Below are 21,551 nucleotides of genomic sequence, written 5' to 3'. Positions count from 1 at the left end.
CAAGTTATGCTCTGCATTGGTTGTAATTTAAAATGTTTATTCAGTAAAAATGTAAGTAATGAAACCATTGAAAAATAACTTAAAAGCTAAAATAAATAAATTCAGTCTCAATATATATAAAAAAAATAATTATTCGTTATTTTAAACCATGAAAATTAACCCTTGATTTAACTTCCTAAATAGAAAATGCCATTGACAATTACTGTGGCCTGATAATTGATAATTAAGTAAATATCTGCTTCCATTTATACTGTTTATAGTTTGAGTATACGTATGGTTTGCATACTCCACCTACAAACTGCTTTATAACTACTACTGAACACAAATTGGCCTTGTTTGCCAGTTGAATAAAAAATTACTTATTAAGATTCGGAGGCCCCCTAAAAGACGGGGCCCGGGGCGGACCGCCCCTTCCGCCCGCTCACCCTTAGTCCGTCTCTGGGCCAGCTCTCCATCCCCGATATCAGTCGTACCAAAGCTTATGGCACGAATGGTCGTCGTCTCGGCGCACTCAGTGAAAAGGTGTTCTGGTGTTTCCCCATTTTCCCCACAAAATCTGCATTCGCCATTGTTTCTCAGCTTCAGCCTACTGAGGTGTTCGTTGAGAAGATAGTGTCCTGCTAGAAACCCCGTGACAATCTGAAGATTGTTTTTACTTAAATCAAGGAAAACCTTTGATTTTTTTCGGTCGTAAGTTCTGAGGAACTTTTTCGAGTGTCTTAGACCGTTGGAGGACACCCATTCCAAGTTACGGATGGAGTCTTCCAGTTCCGTTTTCAGTTGGTTCCCGTTTGGAAAACAGAACGGTTCTGGTCCAGTTACTGGAGTGTTCGCTCCTTTTCTAGCTACATCATTTGCTTTTTCATTGCCTTCTATTCCTTGGTGAACATGCACCCAGAGTAGGAGGACTTTATTTTCTTTCCCTAATTTGTTGAGCTTCTCTAGGCGTTCTTTGACCAACTTCGAATTGATGGTTACTGAGTTGATCGCGTTTAGTGCTGCGTGACTATCGGATAGGATGGCAATTTCCTGGTTTCGATAGTTCCTATCTAAGAAAAATTGTACGCATCTTTCGACAGCGTAAATTTCTTAAGGACTTATAATTAAATCATCATATTTGAATGCAATAATTAAATTGACATATAAACAAGTTTATAGAAATATTGTTTTTGCATTCCCAAACAAATAGTTTTGAGCAATTTAGTGACACAAATGCCACAGTGTCTTGAGTCTCATTATTATAGAAAAATGATAAATTTATTTTTTTATTTTTTTCTGGTTAATTATTGAATTCCAAGAAAATATTTTATTTCTATCTTACAGTCTATTATAATACCTAGAAAGGAATAAAACAGTGCAGTAGTAAATTTACAACTAGTGACTATGGATATGAGTAGAAGTGTGCATTATTAGTAATAATTAACTATAATTTGTTAAGGTCGTTGCATTTATCACTGACCTAACGTTAGTCCTTTATTAAGTTCTAGGCTGAATACACAGGTTGTAATTATAGGTGTAAAAACGAGGAATTGATTGCTGTTTTAAAAATAAGGTGGATTTTCATTATTAAATTTTTAGATATGGCGTTTTGATGGCATAATCATTTGGTTATACAGAGTAAACAAAAATTAAAATGATATCGATATATTTTAAAAAATGCTAAAAAAGTTAAAATTTAGCATGCCGAGATAATACTAATCAAATTGTTTTTATTGGTAGAATGATTAATTATTAGATATGACATATACACTGCGTAAAGAAAATACTTCAATTGCATTATTTCACTATAATTTATATAAAAAAATATTTTTAAAGCGCATTTTAGTAACAATTGATTTTTTACCGTATTTATGAAAATAATTATAGAGTATATCATATAACACTCAAAAATTGTAGTCATTTCCAGTGGAACAGGAAGTGACCTAAACAAAATGACTACGTCAAACAATCCTGATTTATGTCCTATACAATAGGTATAGCATATATCAAATCATGCTTTTTTTATCAGAAAAATTAAGTTATAGGGGTGAGCCACTTTTCAAAAACATCCCGTATAAGCGAATAAGGATATTTTGTAGGAAAACAGCAAAAGAAAATAAAATAGATAAAAACTCCCATTATTTTATAAAGACACTCACCTTCCGAATTTTTGGTACAAATTTATTTATGTTTAGTTACGAAGAAACTTTTAATTATTATTTTGTTAGTTAAAATAAGATATTATTGTGAATAATGTGATATTTTGTTTTAATTAATGTGTTGGCATACCCTCTTATCAGTAATTAATTTGGAGTACATGTAGTTGAAAATATAATTTTTAATTGCTTATAATTTAATTAGAGTCTTCGCTTTTATTTCTAGTATAATTTTATTAGCTATTATATTAAGTTAACAAATGTTAATTTAATTTACTGTAACTACAATTTTTAGACGGAAATCTAATAAAAGAGTAAATTTAAAGAGAATTTAAAAATTTAAATATAGAGTGCAATGGATATGTTAAAACCATTAACTTCTAATAAAGGAGATCTGGAAAAACAGATTTGATCGTCTAATGTTTTTCGTGTCTTTTCCTGGTCTGTTAAAATATGCTCTAATCGTATTTTTAATCTTAACTATTTTTTTAAATACAACTAGGGTTGCTCATTAGCATATTTGGAAAAATAATTTTTTATTAATAATTTGGTATGAAATACTTGGTACTTCGAGTCAAATCGTTGTTACTTTTATGGACGGGGCACTATAGACTGAAATTTAAAATACTGTTTTTTAAAGTGAAAATGTCAAAAGCTGACATATAAGATGATATTTTCTATCAATTAAAGTAAAAATTACCGACAGTACAATTTAAAAATCAAAAGTGGTAGTCATTTCCGGTGAAACAGGAAATGACCGAAAAGAATTGAATACGTCAATCTATACTCATTTATGTGATATACTAACATACCAAACCTCGTTCTTTTTATCTGAAGAAATAAAAAGTTATATAGAGGTGAGACATTTTTGAAAAACATCCGGTATTCCTCAATATGCCTTCTCGCAAGGCATGTATTGCCTTATGAGAAAATAAGTTATAAGTTACAAGTTATTTTAAATGCAATTTTATATAAAACCGAGAAAAGCGAATAAGCTATTTTTAAATCAAAGGTAAATATATCAGATTAAAATTACATTTATATAATCTGAGGATATCTATAAAGATAATAATTTTGTAAGCAATTGGATGTTTACTTGATTTTACTTGCTTGATACATGTTTTTTTTATTTGCGGTTATACGTATATGTTTTAAAATGTTATTAACAGGAATGTCTTACAGGATATGAAAAATTACTAATATTAGGTATTTCCTTTAGCACGAGATTGTTGCAAATTTTATCATATTTCCGGTGAGCAAAAACCTCTAGAACAGTTAGATACAGTATTGGCCAAAAGTGGATAAACCAATACCAATAATTGCGAAGAAAATCAGATTTGGGTGTTAAATATCAAAATTATTTTATGTACCTTTGTATGTTAAAAGTTTAATACATTCTCACCAAAATACTACCAACAAATATAAATTCTTCTGTTAGTCTTATCATTTATAGATAAGAATTGGCAAATATTGCTTTTTTGTTATGAACCAAATATTTTTAAAAATCGTTAGTTTCATTTGTTCTGCTTTTATGAATAATTGCGATTTAAAAACATTTGAGCTCTTGTGATATATCATGCCACGTGGAATTAACTTGTCTGTAGATCTTAAGTTGCGAGTAGTGAATGCTTTTAAGGATGGTTTGAAGCAATCGGAAATCGCTAAGCAATTACGCCTTGGAAAATCAGCGGTACATTATATTTTAAAGAGATATAATGAGAGAGGAGATGTCTATAAAAAGAAAACCAGGACGACCTAAAAAAGTTGGTCCCAATATGATAAAAGCCATAAAACGAATTTCTTCACAAGATCCATTTTTGCCGTCAAAGAAGATAAAAGCAAAACTTGAAGAAATGGGCTATCCACTAGTGAGTACAAGACCCGCCAAGAAACCACTGCTATCAAAAAAAATTTGAAGGCCCGATTAGCATTTGTCAAGGAGTATCAAAACTGGACTGTGGCACAATGGAAAAAAGTGTGTTTTAGTGATGAATCAAAGTTTAATTTGGTGCCATCAGATGGAATTCAACATGTAAGAAGACCTCCCAACACACGATTGCTACCAAAGTACACGCGACCCACTGTAAAACATGGTGGGGGCTCAATCATGGTATGGGGGTGTTTTTCTGGGTATGGGATGGGGCCTCTCCATAAAATTGAGGGCATAATGGATCGGTTTGGCTACAGAGACATTTTACAAAACCTTTTAGTGCCTTATTTGGAGGAAAAAATGCCAGTTATACACTACTTCCAACATGACAACGACCCTAAACATGCCTCACAATTGGTTAAAAGGTTTTTGGAAGATGAAATGGTGACTGTTCTCAAATGGCCATCGCAATCCCCAGACCTGAATCCAATAGAAAATTTATGGGAAATTTTGGATCAACACATTAGGACCAAATTCTACAAAAATAAGCAAGAATTATTTGCAGCTTTGGAAGAGTCTTGGAAAAATATCGATTTTTCTATAATTGAAAATCTTCTGGGATCCATGCCTAAGCGATGTCTGAAAGTAATTAAGAATAAGGATTATTACACTAAGTACTAGTAAATTATAAGTTAATTTTTCAGTTTTTGTTAACATAAGATTTTTTTTTATTAAATATATATTTTGTTCATCTACTTTTGTCCAATAGTTTTTTCAATTTAAATTTTTTGCTACCTTATTAAAGCACATTTAAAAAAAAACAATGCTATTTATTTTTATAGCACTGACCCTAGACTTCAAGTAAATATAGCTCAAATTTTAATTTTAAACATATTAGGAAAAACCCATTATTTTAATAAAGTTCATCCACTTATGGCCAATACTGTACATTAAATTAAGTACAACAAATACCTACGTACAAAATAACGTATTTTTTGGTTTTCCGAATTTTCTGATAATTTTTTATTTGTTTCGATTTTTTTTTCCAAAAAAATCTAAACATCTATTTTATCAAAGTTTTATCACATTTTTGTGAGCTACTATAGTGTTTCTCACGTAACTATTCCCTATTTTGACATTTGACAGCCTGTATGGTAACGATATGGGTCAAACAAAAAATACGAATGTTGTCTTTTATATTTTGCATATAGAAATATAGTAGCCGCCTGTCAACAAATACCAAATGTCAAAGTTCACTGTCATCTTTAGCATGGATAAAGGAAACAAATTTAGATTGGAATTAGGGAATCCAAGTCCCGGGACCAAAAATGCTTTCGGGACTTCGGGACCAAATATCAGGTCCCGGGACAAGTCCCGGGAATCCCGAAACTGGTCCCAAAACTAAAATACACAATATACCTATCTAATATCGATTAGATCTGTCTTGAGAAAATATAAGAAATTAAATTAATTTAACTTAGAACTCAGGTTTATTTATATTGCTAAATGGTTAACCAACAAATACCAAAACAAAAACAAAACAGAAACAAATTGACATGAACTCATGCGAACATGGCAAATATAAAACTATAAAATAACTATATAAACTAAAAAAATATAAGTATATAACGAGAAACATCACTTTTGTCCAAAGTATGACTTAAGTGGCACGAGGGCATTTAAGGATTTATCATCTAATCTTGAACGAAGCTTACTATAAAATCCACCGGCAACTGAAAAAGCTCTCTCCGATTGGACGCTGGTGGGTCGAATGGTCAGTAAATGCTCGTAACATAGCTGCAAATATTGACAACCGCCATCCTGAAAAAAGACCATTTCCCGTTTTATAACTTTTGACTTTTGACAATCGATCTGGTTTTGCAGCTAATGACGTTTGTATGATTGTTCTTCTACTTGTTGAGGCAGTAGCAGATATTGCACTTTCAATAAATCCGTCTAACCTTTTTGCCAATGGAACTTTCTCAACCTGATTACTATTTCTGTTTCTTATCTCGGCCAGCGAAACTTCGTCTTCATCTGAAACAGCTTCTTGCTCTTGTACTTTGGATTGTGATAATCTTTGCACCAATCTGTCAATGAACTTTAAGATTTCTTTGGTATCTGGCTTAGACTGGTTAAACTCTAAAGGATTGCTTAAACTTTAATAGTACTAAGTAACTAACTAGCTTCAGTAGTAGTAGATAGAGAAACCCTGAAACGGCAATGAATTGGGGATTCCCCTTATTCCAAAACATTGAAAAGCTTTAAACAACTTTCCAATAGGCGGCGCTCGGCGCAGCGTGGCGCTTGTGTGTCTCCGTGTCGGCCTGTCGGATATAATAATTGCGGTTTCGGGACAAAGTTGAGGTCCCGGGACCATCACTGAGTCCCGGGACCACTTTTTTTATGCTAAGTTCCGGGACCGTCTGGATACCCTAATTGGAATGCCCGTCAAAATTTTGGGTCGCGAAATGGTTTTGGATCGCGACCGTTGTACGCGATCTGGCGCTGCTATAGCAGTTGCTAAGAACAACCGCAAACAAAACTTGTCAGTCAGAATCTTCAAAAATTATGGGGTCTTTCCAAATTTAAACCGCTTTCATTGGAAAAATTCCGAAAAGTGTTTAAAGCGTCCATTTTCAAAGTAATTATTGCTATGCTCTGAGTTAATTTAAGTTTTACTCAAACCCGTAATAATTGTGAAAAAGTGGCATTAAAAACTTAAAAAGCTGTGCTGTGAACTGTGAACAGCAAAAACCATCGTGGATTCTGGTATAACGTCGGTTTCCAATGTTTCATAGATATTTTATACATCCTTATATAAAATAACGTTTCTTGTATGCAACACACTGTATTTTATTTATAAAATTAAAAGAAAATAATAATAAATTTGAATAAACAATATTTGGCGATATCATTCCGGAAAAAGCCGAACCGCTCCGAAATTTACAAAAGCTTTGGGTCGCGACCGTTGCAGGAGTAGCGCCAAATAGTGTTTACATTGTCCTTATGGGCACTTTTCAATATTTAGTTAACGCAAAAGTTTTAGACCGCTTCGTTTAAAGCTGTACACAAACTGAATTTTTCAAGTTGACGACAAAAAATTTCGCTGTTTCTGTTTCCGGCAATGAAGCACCACATTATTCGACAATTTCTCGTTGGTATGGAGAATTTAAACGTGGATGGATTAGTCTTAGCCACGATCCAAGAACAGGTCATCCATGAAGACGTCGATGCTGTACGTTAGCGGATCTAAGAAGATCGACATGTTACATTTTGTGAAATTGAAGCATAATTATAGATTTCAAAGGCCTCAATTCAACAATTTTTCATAAAAAATTATTTGTAAAAAAATAGTTTCTCGTTGGATACCGCATCTGTGAAAGAAAGAACAGAAAGCAATTACTTAGAGTCAATTGCTGTCAAAAAACTCTACACTGGTTTAACGCAGGAAACTCAATAAATAATCCTGGATTTACTCTTGTGAACCCGAAAATAAACGTCAATCGGCTGTTTGGGTGTTCCCAGATGAACCAAAACCGACAAAAGTTATCCGTTTTCGAAGTGTTTCCAGAAAGATGGGGGCAACATTTGTCTCAAAAGCGGGTGATGTAGCAACAATTCCTCTGCACGACCAAAGAACTGTTACTGTCGATTAGTACATATCTATTTGTTTGCTGGAAGTAATTGCTGAGTTTCGAAAACCCACCAAGCCAATGCAAGATCCCACACAGCTCGAAAAACAATTGAGTTTTTAAAGCAAGAAAACATCCAATTGTTGGATCATCCTCCATACAGTATCGACCTATATAAGTACTAAAGACTTTTTACTTTTCCAAAGACTAAGAATGAACTTTGTGGTCAAAAGTTCCAGTTCCCAGAAGATGCAGTTAGCGCCTTCAAAAACACAATTTTCAAGGTACAAGGCAATTTTGGTTCCAATGGATGCAAAAGTTCATTTCTCTTCGTGGAGAGTACTTCTACTTGGAAAAACAACAGTGTTTAAAAGTTATACACTGTTCTTTTTTCTACCAATATCTTCTCATTCAAACTGGAGTCTTATTCAAACTGGAATAAAGGCTTTTAAAATATCTTAAAAAATGTTTTTATTTTCTTAAAGTTTGATGCCCTCTAACGGACTTTTGTATAGATGTCTGTATAGATAGAAGCACTTTGTATAGATGTAAGTTGTGTCTAATTAAATTTCAAAAATGTGTAGTAGTTCTATGTCCACCCAATATTGAGACACCCTGTATTTAGAGATGGTTCATCACATTATTACATTTTAGCATAAGGCAATAATAATTATGTATACAGGGTTGTTCACCACATACGAGCAGCTAAACGATTAAATTTTTACAAATTGTAAGTTTTAGGTTCGTTGAAGGACTAGTAGATGTACAATTTAAAAATAATTTTACATACAGAGTATGTAAAAAGATATGTAAAGTGTAAGTATGTTAAGATACAGAGTGTCCAAAATAAGTATATATATAAAACCGGGTTCATAGCGTCCTACGCCTTCCGGTACCCAGTTGCCAGCCTTTCCTATTCTCCCAATCCCCTGGATGAAGGTTTCTCTCCGACATAGCTTTATGTATTCCTCCGGTCCATGTTGCTCTCGGCCTTCCTTTTTTTCTCCTTTCTGATCTTTTCTGATCCATTTCAGAACTTTCTTCGGTATTTGGTCCTCACTCATTCTTTCTACATGCCCATACCATACCAGCTGTCTTTTCTTTATTTCATTTATTGTGGTTTGCTGGACATGCATAATTTCCCTTATCTTTATATTCGCTATTCTTTCCATTCTTGATATTCCCGCAGATCTTCGCCAGAAGTCCATCTCGAGTGCTAATAGTCTTTGTTCCATTCTACTAGTGAGCTGCCATGTTTCACATCCATATAAAACTATAATTTTAAAGATGGAATTATAAATAGTGTGTTTTTTCTCATATGAGATGTGTTTGGACCCTCATAGTGAGTTTAGGCACCCGATGACTTTTTTGCCTTTCAGTATTCTTTCCTTGATCTCGCTCTCTGTTCGCCCGGTATAATCTATCTGAGTTCCAAGGTAGGTGTATTTACTGCATGACCCTATCTCTATATTTCCATCCAGATGTAAAGTTTCTGCTGCTTGGCCTATACATATGTACTTAGTCTTCGACGTATTTACCGATTTACCGACAACCCCTACTTTTCATACTCGCTTAAAAGTCTTGTTGTCATAAATTGTAGGTCTTCCTTATCTTGAGCCACTACCACTTGATCATCTGCAAAATGAAGGTTGTATAGAGTTGTTTCGTCGTTAAGTAGTATTCCCATTCCTCTGCACGATCTTCTCCATTTTTCTAGGGTTTCATTCAGATAGATCTTAAATAACATCGGGGATAGGCAGCAACCTTGTCGTAGGCCCTTAGTTATAGGCAAACAGCGCCGTACCAAGTTTTATTCTTGATGTTGCCTCATTATATAGCTGTTTAACTGCTTCTATCGCTGTGTTATTTATAGAGGATTTTTCGAGGACTTTCCAGAGCTTTTGGATCGGAACGGTGTCATACGCTTTTGTGAGGTCAACAAAGAGCAGATGTACATCTCTATTGGTTGCCACTTTTTTTTCATTTATATGGACCAGAGTGAATATATGGTCCATACACGATCGTCCCGTACGGAACCCTGCCTGTTCTTCTACCTCATACGGTGCATACTCTTTTTCGATTATATTTCGCAGTATCTTTCCATATAAGTCTACTCAAAGTACTTGTGACCGTGATGCATCTATAATTGGAGCATTCATCTCTTTTTCCCTTTTTGTGGATTGGTGTTATCCACGCTTCTTTCCAAGTTAGTGGTATTGGCTCACCGTTTATATATCTTGTCATTAGTTCTTTCAGGTGCAAAAATAAGTAAAAAATATTAGAGTTGTATTTTTTTAAATGGAACACCCTGCATATTATTCTATTTTTAGATTCTACGGTTGAAATAAAGGTAAATTTGATTAAGATTATCAGACTTAAACCTTACGGTTTTTGAAATATTTTCAATTTCGTGAAATTGCAGTAAAAAATCTAAGGCTTCATTTCTTCCAGGGTATTAAACGTTTTAATACTAAATATTTACTGGAGATTAAACATCAGATATTGTGTTGCAATAATAAAAATTATGTTACCTTATACAGAGCGTCAAAAAATTTATTTTAAATAATTACTAGCTTTAAACGGCAATAACTTGTTTAATTTAAATGGAACGGCCTGCATATTTTACGAAATGAATTAGATGCGCAATATAATTGTCTATCAAATTGTATTATACGATTTTTTACCTATCTCTTCAAGTTTTCGTAGAAAATGCTTTTTCTTATAATTTAGACCTCATTTATCACTATACCCATGGAATATTGACGTTATAGATTTTTTTAAAGCAACATATATGTACAAAATTACAGGTGGTAAAATAATAATATTCCATTTGTTTACAAAAAGAAAACTATTTAAATCTTTGTAAAAGGTCATACCAATTATTACTAATTATTAATATACCACCATTATTTCCGCCCAAAAATTAGTTAATTGCATACTTAATTCTTTTGATTAATAAACTATTCTAAATAAATGTGGATTTGACTCAGAAATCAATACAATAATAAGTTATGAACTATAAGTATTTGTCAAAGAATGAAATAAAATTTATAAGGTGTTACTTTTTACCACACTGTCTAATACACATACAAAATTCAGTTTATTAGTATTTGGAGCAATTATTATCAATCAACTTAATCGATCAATTAATGTAGTTTGAATAGTGGGATCATATTAATTGGTCTTCTTTAACACAAAATATTTTTATTAAATATTATTTAAACAATTTTTTATGTTTTAATGAAATAAGCGACTATATCGACACTATTAGTACCTGTACTTTTTGGAAATTTGTTACATCTTTAAAAATAATCTAAAATGTCAATATTCCATGGGTATATTATGAGGTCTAAATTATAAGAAAATGCATTTTCTACGAAAGCTTGAAGGGATAGGAAAAACTGGTATAATACAATTTGATAGACAATTAAATTGTGCATTTGATTATCGTAAAATATACAGGGTGTTCCATTTAAATTAAACAACTTGTTGCTGTTTAAAGCTAGTAATTATTTAATATAAATTTTTAGACACTCTGTATAAGGTAGTATTATTGTTATTATTGCAAAACAATATCTGATCAATAAATAAATTTCAGTAAATATTTAGTATTAAAATCTTCGATACCCTTGGAGAAATGAAGCCTTAAAATTTTTACTGCAATTTCATAAATTTGAAAATAGGTATTTCAAAAACGGTAAGGTTTAAGTGTGATAAACCTTAATGAAATTTACCTGTATTTCAATCGTAGAATCTAAAAATAGAATAATATAAGGATGTTCCATTTAAAAAAATACAACTATAATAATTTTTACTTATTTGGGACCCTGTGTATCTTGTAAAAATATTTTTAAATTGTAGCTCTAATAGTCCTTCAACGAACCCAAAACTTACAATTTCTAAAAATCTACTCGTTTAGCTACAATACCCTGGTGAACAACCTGTGTAGTAAATTAAATATTAATTATTATTTATATAGTAATATCCTAATTACTATAACTAAGTTACTTTTCTAATTCTAAACAAATATAATAGAATATATTTATCCAGAGTACCTATTTAACAAAAATGCCAGTCACCTGTAGGTATACCGAAAATACATTTATTTAATGAAAATGTTCCATTAGTAGAAATTAATCGTTAGTGAAATCATTGTGTCCATTAGATAAAAAGGTCCATTAAATAGAAATACTTCAATAATGACCTAATCTGTCTAGAAAATACTATGTTTTTGTAAAATAGGGTAGTGAAACCGCACAAATATTTTTATAATTCATTTGTTATCAATAATACATAGTAATTAGTCCGTTCTTTTTTATAAAGTGTTTCGATAATATCAATAAATAGGCTTTATCCATTTGGAAACATTAAATATCCATTAAAAACAATATTTACTATTAACCTTCTATTAATATTACGTATTTATATTTTTTATCTTTAATGTATCTGTCACGAATATACAATAATGTACGATTATATAGTTCAACGCTACAAAAATAATGTTTTAATAGTAAACGTAGGATATAACATATTTTGTACATGTTTTTTGTATTTTCATGGATAATTCCTATTTTAGTTTATACGATTCTTATATTTGAGTGCTTAATCTCATAAGTACATTTAGCAAATCGTTCGTATAAATGCATATATTGGTAAAGAATTGTACACAGTGTCAGTTTTTTTATCGAAATTTAATTTTGAAATAAAACTTTAAAATATCATAATATTCCTTGGTCTGGCATTGTTTTTAAGAGTCCATTTCACTAGTCCGAAAAAGCAGCAAAATAAGCGTTCGGCATTTAACGTTTTATGTAAAACTGGCTAGGTATTTTTACACAAATGAAGAAGGAAATTAAAGATAAAGGACTATAGTATACCCGTATTGTAGCACATTTTTAGACAACTTCTTTATTTTTAAGATTTTGATAGTCAAACATCAACAAAGTATTCCTTATGTTTGGACTAAATTTTCTCGAAAATAAAGCCACAATTTAAAATTCCGTTACAATACGGAAATAGATTGAAGTTTTGTGGTTACAGTGATATATAATTTATACGGTTTTGTAACAAATTGCTCGCTATTTTATGGTAAATGCTGAAGCCCTGCAAACCTTAATCAAGTCTTAATCAAAGCACGTGTGTTTGGAATTTTGGGTGTGGCTTAACACGACAGGATCGGGCTAAGCCTTAGGCACATTTCTAAAATAATATGTATATTTCCTTCGGCCACACACCCGCTTTTTCCGACCCCTGAGAGCGACCCGAAAAGTACAGCGTAATAGACTCTTAACAGATCTGCGGTGAATTTTGGCGAATGTTCTAGAATGAACTTTTTCGCGGGGCTCTGCTCTGGTGAATTTCTCCACCATTCTAGAAATTTGTTGGCCATCCGTCATTTTGTGGCTATTCTCGTGACTGTTTTTGCGACGCCCCAGAAGGGCATTGATGAGCCTTGTTTTGCCATTTCATCTGCCTTTTCGTTACCCTTGAGAACCATCGTGCCCCGGTACCCACGCTAACGATTTGTTGCTACGCTGCGTTCCCCCAATATATTTAGTACAAACACACACACAATCTCGCACTACTTGAAACGATTAATAGAAGCAATTAATTCTAGCGATGGGAACTATCGAATGAATTAGACTATCGAATGGTTAATGAATGAATGATTTCAACTATCGAATGGTTTTATTCGAATAAAATCATTCATTCATTTGTATACTAAAGCATATGTGACAACCTCGCCGTGCGACTAAATGATTATCGTTGAGCCACGACTATCGAATGCTTTTGATAAATGAAATTTAGTATTCGTTTGATTTTTGTATGCGTCAGTGCATTATTAGTTCTTCCAAATTTTTATAACTTTGCCGTATAAATACTGTGCTATTTTTGCGTTTATTAAAATAGTTAAAATACTAAAATAGTAGTTATTTTTTAATTTTATTTATTGACGATTGTGTGCATGTGCAGGTGGTCAAAAGTTTTCCGAAAATTTGTGTGGTTTTCCGTAGTCCGATCTTTCAATTATTTAATTTTATATGGTATATGGCTATTTTTTAATGGGAAATTTTGAGAGGTAGCAATTTTTAAGAGAGATGAGATGAACTTACAATTAATTTTAAAAATACATATTTGTATTTTAGATGTTTTAATAATATGAATTAGTTGAACTTAATAATCATATTTAAGTAATGTGGTTAAGTAAATGGTTATCGAACTCAAACTATGGGGTGAGAAAATTAAAATAAAAGTTTTACACGTGCCAATTTAAAAAAAAAAGTTAACGATGTTTGTATTTTGTTTATGCTAATTTTCTTACATGTAGTTTTTTGCGAAGAAATATTTCATTTATTTTTTAAAGTAAATGCCAGTAAAAGTAAATATAATTTTTAAATAGTAATATAAAGCACCTAATATAAATAATTTTGATTTGTAATTTTTTATTTATATTTTCCTTCCATTACACTGCATGCTTAGAAAATTAATAAATGTTTATATTTCATGATTTTAAAATTTGTTGTTAATATAACAAATTAGTTCTGTAATTATTATTATTTAATAAACCAACGTTGCCACACACAAAAAATTTAGAGACTATATTATTTCTAAATAGGATCTAATATAAATAATTTTGACATCTAATTTGTTGTTTATATTTTGCTACTACTTAAAAAAATATTTATATTAAATCATTTTAAATTTTGTTGTTAATAGGTATAACAAATTATTATTGTTATTATTATTTTTAAACCAGTCTTTGCGTAAAAACATTAAAAATAATTTTCCTACATCCAAAATAACAAGTATTATTGCAGTGTAACAACAGAATATTAATAAAAAAAATGCAGAATATATAGACATACTAACCCTAACTAACTAAAGCCAAACAATAATATTCTTTGCTAATATCAACTAATACCAAAATATGGCAACAGCGCCCTTCATAATGTATTTTCTGTGTAAATACTAGCACCTCAATAAAAAAAATAATGTGTCCTTATCTATATCTGACTCCGCAAAAAATCAAAGATGCCGGCTTCTTTCATAGCATTGCCACCGACCGCTGTCGGGTTTTTCAGAAAGAAACCTACGTCGCGTCGCCGGGCGACAACTAAAATTCAGTTAATATTTTATTATAATCGATCCTGACGAATAAAATGAATTTCATAAATGAATGAATTTTATAAATGAATGGTTTTTGCTGCCGAATTACTAGAATACAATATTTCAAGGCAGATGACGGATCTATTCGATAATTTTTATTCGAATAGTTTTCAACGAATGTTTTCTTACTAACTATCGAATTATTCGAATGAATTGCAACTATCGAATGTTTCGATAGTATTCATTCGATAGTTCCCACTACTAATTAATTCCACTCATCAATGGCTTGGTTTCTGGTGTTCTCTTCTTCATAGCATTAGTTTGTGGACGTCCTTGTAAGTAGAAACGGTCAATTAATTAGTAGTGTTGCCACTAAGGCAGAAATTGACATAGAAAGTGTAAATTTGCAAACAAAGAAAATATACTTACTTAAAAATATAAACTTAGCAATATGTTCCTTAAGAATTAAGTTTGAATGTAGTGCATGTACCTTAGTGTTCATGACGAAAAGAGTTGACAAACTGCTGCAAATTGTATTTTTATTACGTTATGAGTGACGACAATATGTGTGGAAAACCAATACCTTTTAATTAATTTATTCCTAATAATGTGGGTGTCCTCAGCGGTTTTTACGGACTTCTGCACACCGATTTGCCGTAGATTGAATGAGGTTCCGACTAATCTCTTGAGGAAAGGCGTTCTACTCGTCTCGAAGATTTTCTCCCAAAGTTTGAAGATCTGGTGCTTGTGAACGACTTTGGAGTCTTCTCTTTAGTAGGTACCAAAGGTGCTCAATAGGACTGAGATCAGGGCTATTAGCAGGCCAATCCATAATTCTGATATTGGACTCTTCAAGGTATCGAGTAACTACTCTTGCAGTATGAGGCCTGGCATTATCCTGTTGTAAGATGAATTCTGGACCATGCTGAGTAGCAAATGGAATAACATATGATTCAAGAATCTCATCTCTGTATCGTTCAGTATTAATTATGCCGTCTAGAAACACATGCAAGTCCGTACGTCCATTTAAAGTTATATCTCCCTAAACCATGACGAAACCTCTACCAAAATGAATCGTTTCTCTGACTGTTGTGTCCAGATACCGTATATTCGGTCTTCTGCATACTCTCCGCCGGGCATTATTATGACTTAGTCGAAAACGGGACTCGTCTGTAAAAACGACGTGCCTTCACTGATCCACGCGCCAGTGAAGATGTTCTTGAGCAAATATCCCTAGTGCCCTACGATGATTATCAGTTAAGAGCGGCACAATAGCCGCTCGCCTTCATCAAATGTTAACTTCGCTTCGCCACGTAAGAAGATTTCGATAGGTTTCTTGCGGTAAGTGTTCTTTCACGAAGAGCGGCTTGAACAAGATACCGATCTTTCCGCCTCGTTGTCCGCCTTAGTTGAGGATATGGTCTGCGGACAACAAAACCATATTCTCTGTGTCGATTCCTTAGTTTGGAAATGACCGTATCGTTGCGACCGACCCTCCTGCAATAAAGTTGTGGCTATAATAACTTCTTCAATATTTAAACGCCTTCTAACAACGTTTACTCTTCCCAAAACATCAAAATTTGCCATATTCGACACCAATTTTGACGATCAAGAAGGAAAAATCACACTAAATAAGAAATTGATTTTATGGAATTTATGCGTCTTCCGGTAGTATAGTTCAACCCCAGAAAAACGCCTATGATGTTTTTTTCGCGAAAAAACCATTTTGAAAATTCGAAATTTTTTGGAAATTTTTTTCGTTTTTAGTGAAAAAATATAATTTCTTGATAATATGACAACATAGGTATTTGATTAAATTTACCAGAAAGAAATTCCAGAAAAGATCCAGTGCCCAGTGGTTCTCAAAATTTTAGCAAAAAATATTTTTTTTTGCAAAATAACTCCGTTATTTTGGACTTATTTGAAAAACGATAACGGGAAAATATGTTTCTTTTATCGAGATCTACAAGCCCTTAAAATACTTGCACTTATTTCTGGGACACCCTGTATACAAAAAAATATGTTAAAACACAGAAAAAGTGTAAACTTTGCTCAATGTTGTAACAGTCCAAATTTAGCTTTAACTAGGTTTAAAAATATATACCAATTTTGCTTACAAGTTATATCAAACTCTTATTTTTGCTGATAAATAAATTTATTGCATTTAATTTTTATAAACAAATATTCATTACAGCTATATTTCATTATCTTTCTTACTCTCCTTTGCTTAATTTATTTTGCATTCCATGCCATATATCAGTCAGTAATCAATCAGTAATGATCTAAAATATAATTAAAATTTATTATCTTAATATAATCAAATTCACCGGCTAATATAATCAAATTCACCAAAATATTACCTTTAATTTCTGGACTTGTTTATGTTTCTGAATGTTAGCCTATTTGCCGTAATTTCTAGAAGTTCTGCGGTACTGCTTGCCCTTATATTATCTTAGAAGATTTATTATCAAGTGTGGATTGTCTCTAAAATATTATTTGATCCTATATTTCATTATAGAGCTCAAAATGAAGTTATTTACCTGCATATTTTTTGAAATTTATCATTTGTTTATTTTCTGCAAATTGTAAGGTTAACAATTATTAATTATTATTAATAATGTCATTTATATTTGAATTGCTCAGATCAGTTGAGATGAGTGAATTCGGCGCACACACGATGTTTTCAGATTGAGCAGTACTTCCTTTAAATTCTGATGTTTGTATTTTCTGATAATTATTGAATGCATAATCGACATCCTTTCCGTAATATTGTGTATGCATCGTCACCGGCATAAGGTTTGGTATGTTTATGTTTGAATGGTTATTGAAATTTACTTTTAATTCTAAGTAATTTTTATTTTGGCAATGTTTCTAAATTCCCAGAATATTAAATTGCAACTTTGCAGTATAAATCAAGTTTCTTCGGACTGGAACTTTATCTGATCGATGTAGGTTTACCATTTTTCCCTTCAGCTTCAAAGCAGGTGTTTTGGTCAGTGTAATTTGTTGGAATTTTCCTGTTTTAGCCGTTTGTTGGGGATAATCACTGACTAGAACTATTATACGGGATACTTTTGCTGTTTGAGTTGTACCTTACCTTTTAAAAGTATCTCTGGACCGTTTTATACGGGATTTTAATCTGCTCGTGGCTGGGAAAGCCTTTTGTTTTATTTTTTTGTCACCGTCAATTTTCTTGGGATGAGAAACATAAAACCACCACTTGTTCCAGTAATTTCTGCTTTCTGAATCCAGCAATTTGGACATCCACCTATTAGGAAAAAACTACATTTTTTTGTGAAGCCCAGCAAGGGCTTTTTAGACCCGGATTTTTAAGACCAGGATTTTTCCACCAGGCTGTGAGACCAGGATTTTTTGGACCAGGATTTTTAGACCAGGATTTCTTTTTATACGAGGATTTTTCTACGAAGCATTTTCTGGCAGACTTTTTCCACTACCACCAGTACCCTGGAAGTGATATCCATCTGCAGCACTCAGCTTGGCAACTACGTCGCTGGATCAGGTTTGAAGCAGAGACATGTAAACGTTTCCTAAAATTTTTATCTTCCCCTATTTGTTCTTCCTTTTGTTACTTACCTTTTTTTATCTTATATCGATTCAAGGTTCAAGAGTTCAAGGTACATACGGTTCAGTTTTCAATTTTTAATTAAATTTAGTATATATAACGTCATCAAATTTGTTCATTTTCAACAGTTCATTTTTTTAATTTAATATCATTATACAATACGATTTATTAATTTATCTTAGTGTTTTATTCATCCCTTAATTTTTTTTATCTTTCTAATATTTTTTTTATAACAAGTCTTGTTAGATTCCAAGAATATCATGGGGGTTTTCTGGCTTATCCTGTGCAAAGCCAGTTTGCTCTTCGGCAGAGCTAGGGCCTATTTGCAAGCACACTCCACAGTTTAATAAGACCTTGTTTTTTATTTATTTTTTCGGTTCTCTATAAATTTTTAATTTCATATTTTTTCTTCTCAATTTAATAATTTTAAAATTTAACAATTTATTTTTTTTTAAATCAATTTCCTTCAAAGGAAAAGCGTGGCAATGTTGGCATGCATGACAGCTTTCGTAGAAAATCCCTCATTAAAACTCTATTAAACGAGGTACTTTGTTAACATAAAAGCATAGTATAATAATAATTACAGTTGATTTTTAAAAGTAGGACGGGAACGTTTGATTGAAACTCCATCGTGCTGTTCTAATTATCTTCAGCTATGCTCTTACTTTGATATTTTCCAAAATCAGAATCAATAAATAATATAAAATAAAAATTAATCTATATCTCTTCAGCCTTTATAAATTAGGGTGTGGAGTAATGTATAGGAGCGGTTTTGGTAAATCGAACCGATGAAATGGAACCTCCATAAATAAAGTTAATAAATATCTTCTAAGGCTAAAATTAACCTTGACTATTTTAGTGAAAACTTTCCCATTCACATGACAGGTAATAGGTTTTTTTTAGATATATTTCTCGATCTCGACAAGAAAAGCGATACCAAGCCTACGCATAGTTGGAATAAGTAACAGGATATATATTTAATCTATTTACCAACAGAATGAAAATGAAACAGTATTCAGCTACCTACCTTGAATGAAATTGCAACGTAATAATAATGTCATTTATACAATATTTATCTAGTGCAGTGGATTAACTAAGACTATGTCAGTGTAAGTATCTTAAACAGATAATCTATATATGAAAGTTAATTAACATGAAAAGTACATGCAATTGTAAGCGATTGTAATAACGAAATTACTTAAAAAATAATACTCATTGATAACTGGAAATACTTGAGTATTTCACCATTCATTAAAAACCAAAAATTAAAAATATTTAGACATTTTTGTTAAATGCTAATGTGTTAGGATCCAATAGAAATCAAATCTCTTTACTCGTAGGTGAGTTGGCAAGTCATCAACTCGAGGAGGTCAATTGTGAGGAACTGACCTCCCCCACATTCAAGGAGGCAATAGAGAAAGAGAGATATATGTATACTCTATTATCCATAGATAGAAGGAGTGACCAAATTAAAGAGGTGGAGAAAATGGAGACAGATCCTCCAGCCTCCACCTCAAGGTACCTCAGCCGGAGACAAGCTACTCGATTGTGAATAAAATCGTTAGCTATTATTATAATAATAAAAAACGACGATTATAGGCTAACAATTGGATTAACAAAATTCGCCTTACTTTACTATGTGCTTCAGTCTAACTTCACTACTATAATGAAGAGGTTCGGACCGTTACCACCGCTGCTTGCTTGCCTCGCATAAAGGCTGATTCATGGTACACCGTGACGGGCCGGGGCCGTGCGACGGTGAAGGCACGGCCAAACATTGTCAAATGTTATTTATACTTATGCATTCATGCTAAGCCGAGCACGGGCCGAGCTTCGCCGGAACGCGTCCGTGCCCCGTCCGAGAAATGTCGGTGTACATTTTTCCTCGGATCCGCTACGGTCCGGCCCCGTTGCGGCAAACATAAATGAGTCGCCCGGGCTAAATACTTCGTTCATCTACGGGCCTATAGCGGCTGTTTTCTAGCAGTGTTGCCGCACCCAACTTTTAGCGCGTACCACATTATAAACTAAAAATGTACCACTTTGGTACAATTTTTTAAAGCACAACAAAATACATCTGCATATGACTTTAACCGGTTTGGTCGCTGTGAATTTCTTCATAAATTTCTACATAAAAAAACTTCCTGGAGAAAGACACAAATCGAGACGAAAAACATGAAATAGAAATTCAGAAAACCCAATTATAAGTATGTATAGGTTGAAGAATTCTAAGTAATTCTAATACTACACACAATACTTGGAAAACTTAAATTTTATTTAAAAAAAACGCAAATATAGAAGCATGTTAGAAACAGTAAATTTTCAAGTTTTTTCTTCGGGTTATTTAATATAGGCAACGCTATAGACATTACAACGTTTATAATACGTCGTTAATTAATGCGGATTTTCTCCGAATGGTATCGGTAAGCGCGTTTAATGCAATATCAACGACAATAATTATTAAATATCTATTCAATTTCGGTGCGCGTGGGAAATAATTATTGTACCAAATCATCCTGGATTTGAAAATGTAGTACTACTGTACCAAATAGAATTAAAAGTATCAAATTTGGTACAAATGTACCACTGCGGCAACACTGTTTTCTAGAATATAATCGGCACGGACATGATCCCCGTTGTCCACTCGGTGTAGCATATATTGAAGGCCCGGACGTGGCTCGGTGTCTACTTTACGGAACGTGCCCGGCTCGGGTACGGCCCGGTGTACCATGAATCAGCCTTAATGAACGACGAACTTATCGTTGAGTTGATGGAAGCTCTTTGCTCGCGACTCTTTGAAAAGAGTCGTTCAAACTGAACGACTCGTTCCGTAACCACCGTATTAACAAGGCCGGACAGCTTATTCGTGACGTCATCAACTGGAGGCCTAAACTTTGATTGCATTTGATACACTTTATACGTATATAATGGATATAAACTTTAATTGCACCGAATTTTTAATAAATAATAATTAAACATAAAATTTAAAAAACATCAGATTGATATCCCATCTCACATGTTTAATTTATGCTGAAAGTGTGTCTAAGTTTCTTTTATTTCCTTTTCCAAGTCTATCATTTTTTTACAACAGTAGTTTTTCAGACGTGTATTTCTAATAGAATTTATGACAATTTTTACAATAACTTAGCATTATAAATAGTACATTGCGGAAATTTTAATAATGGTGTTATTACTTTTAATGTAATCCAAAGATATTTTTG

At 32.5% G+C, this 21,551-nt stretch overlaps 1 protein-coding gene across 1 annotated transcript in view; it reads left to right on the top strand.

Annotated features, from left to right (window-relative positions):
* The window catches only part of LOC115880762 (glutathione S-transferase 1-like), a 48,593-nt gene that overhangs the window by 9,522 nt on the left and 17,520 nt on the right, over positions 1–21,551 (top strand). The gene's annotated exons all lie outside the window — the stretch shown is intronic.

Source organism: Sitophilus oryzae, unplaced genomic scaffold, assembly GCF_002938485.1.
Source record: "Sitophilus oryzae breed Bouriz unplaced genomic scaffold, Soryzae_2.0 scaffold_1084_pilon_pilon, whole genome shotgun sequence".
Classification (NCBI taxonomy): domain Eukaryota; kingdom Metazoa; phylum Arthropoda; class Insecta; order Coleoptera; family Curculionidae; genus Sitophilus; species Sitophilus oryzae.
The sequence above is the reverse complement of the archived record's forward strand: the minus strand, read 5'-3'. Positions and strand labels throughout refer to the sequence as shown.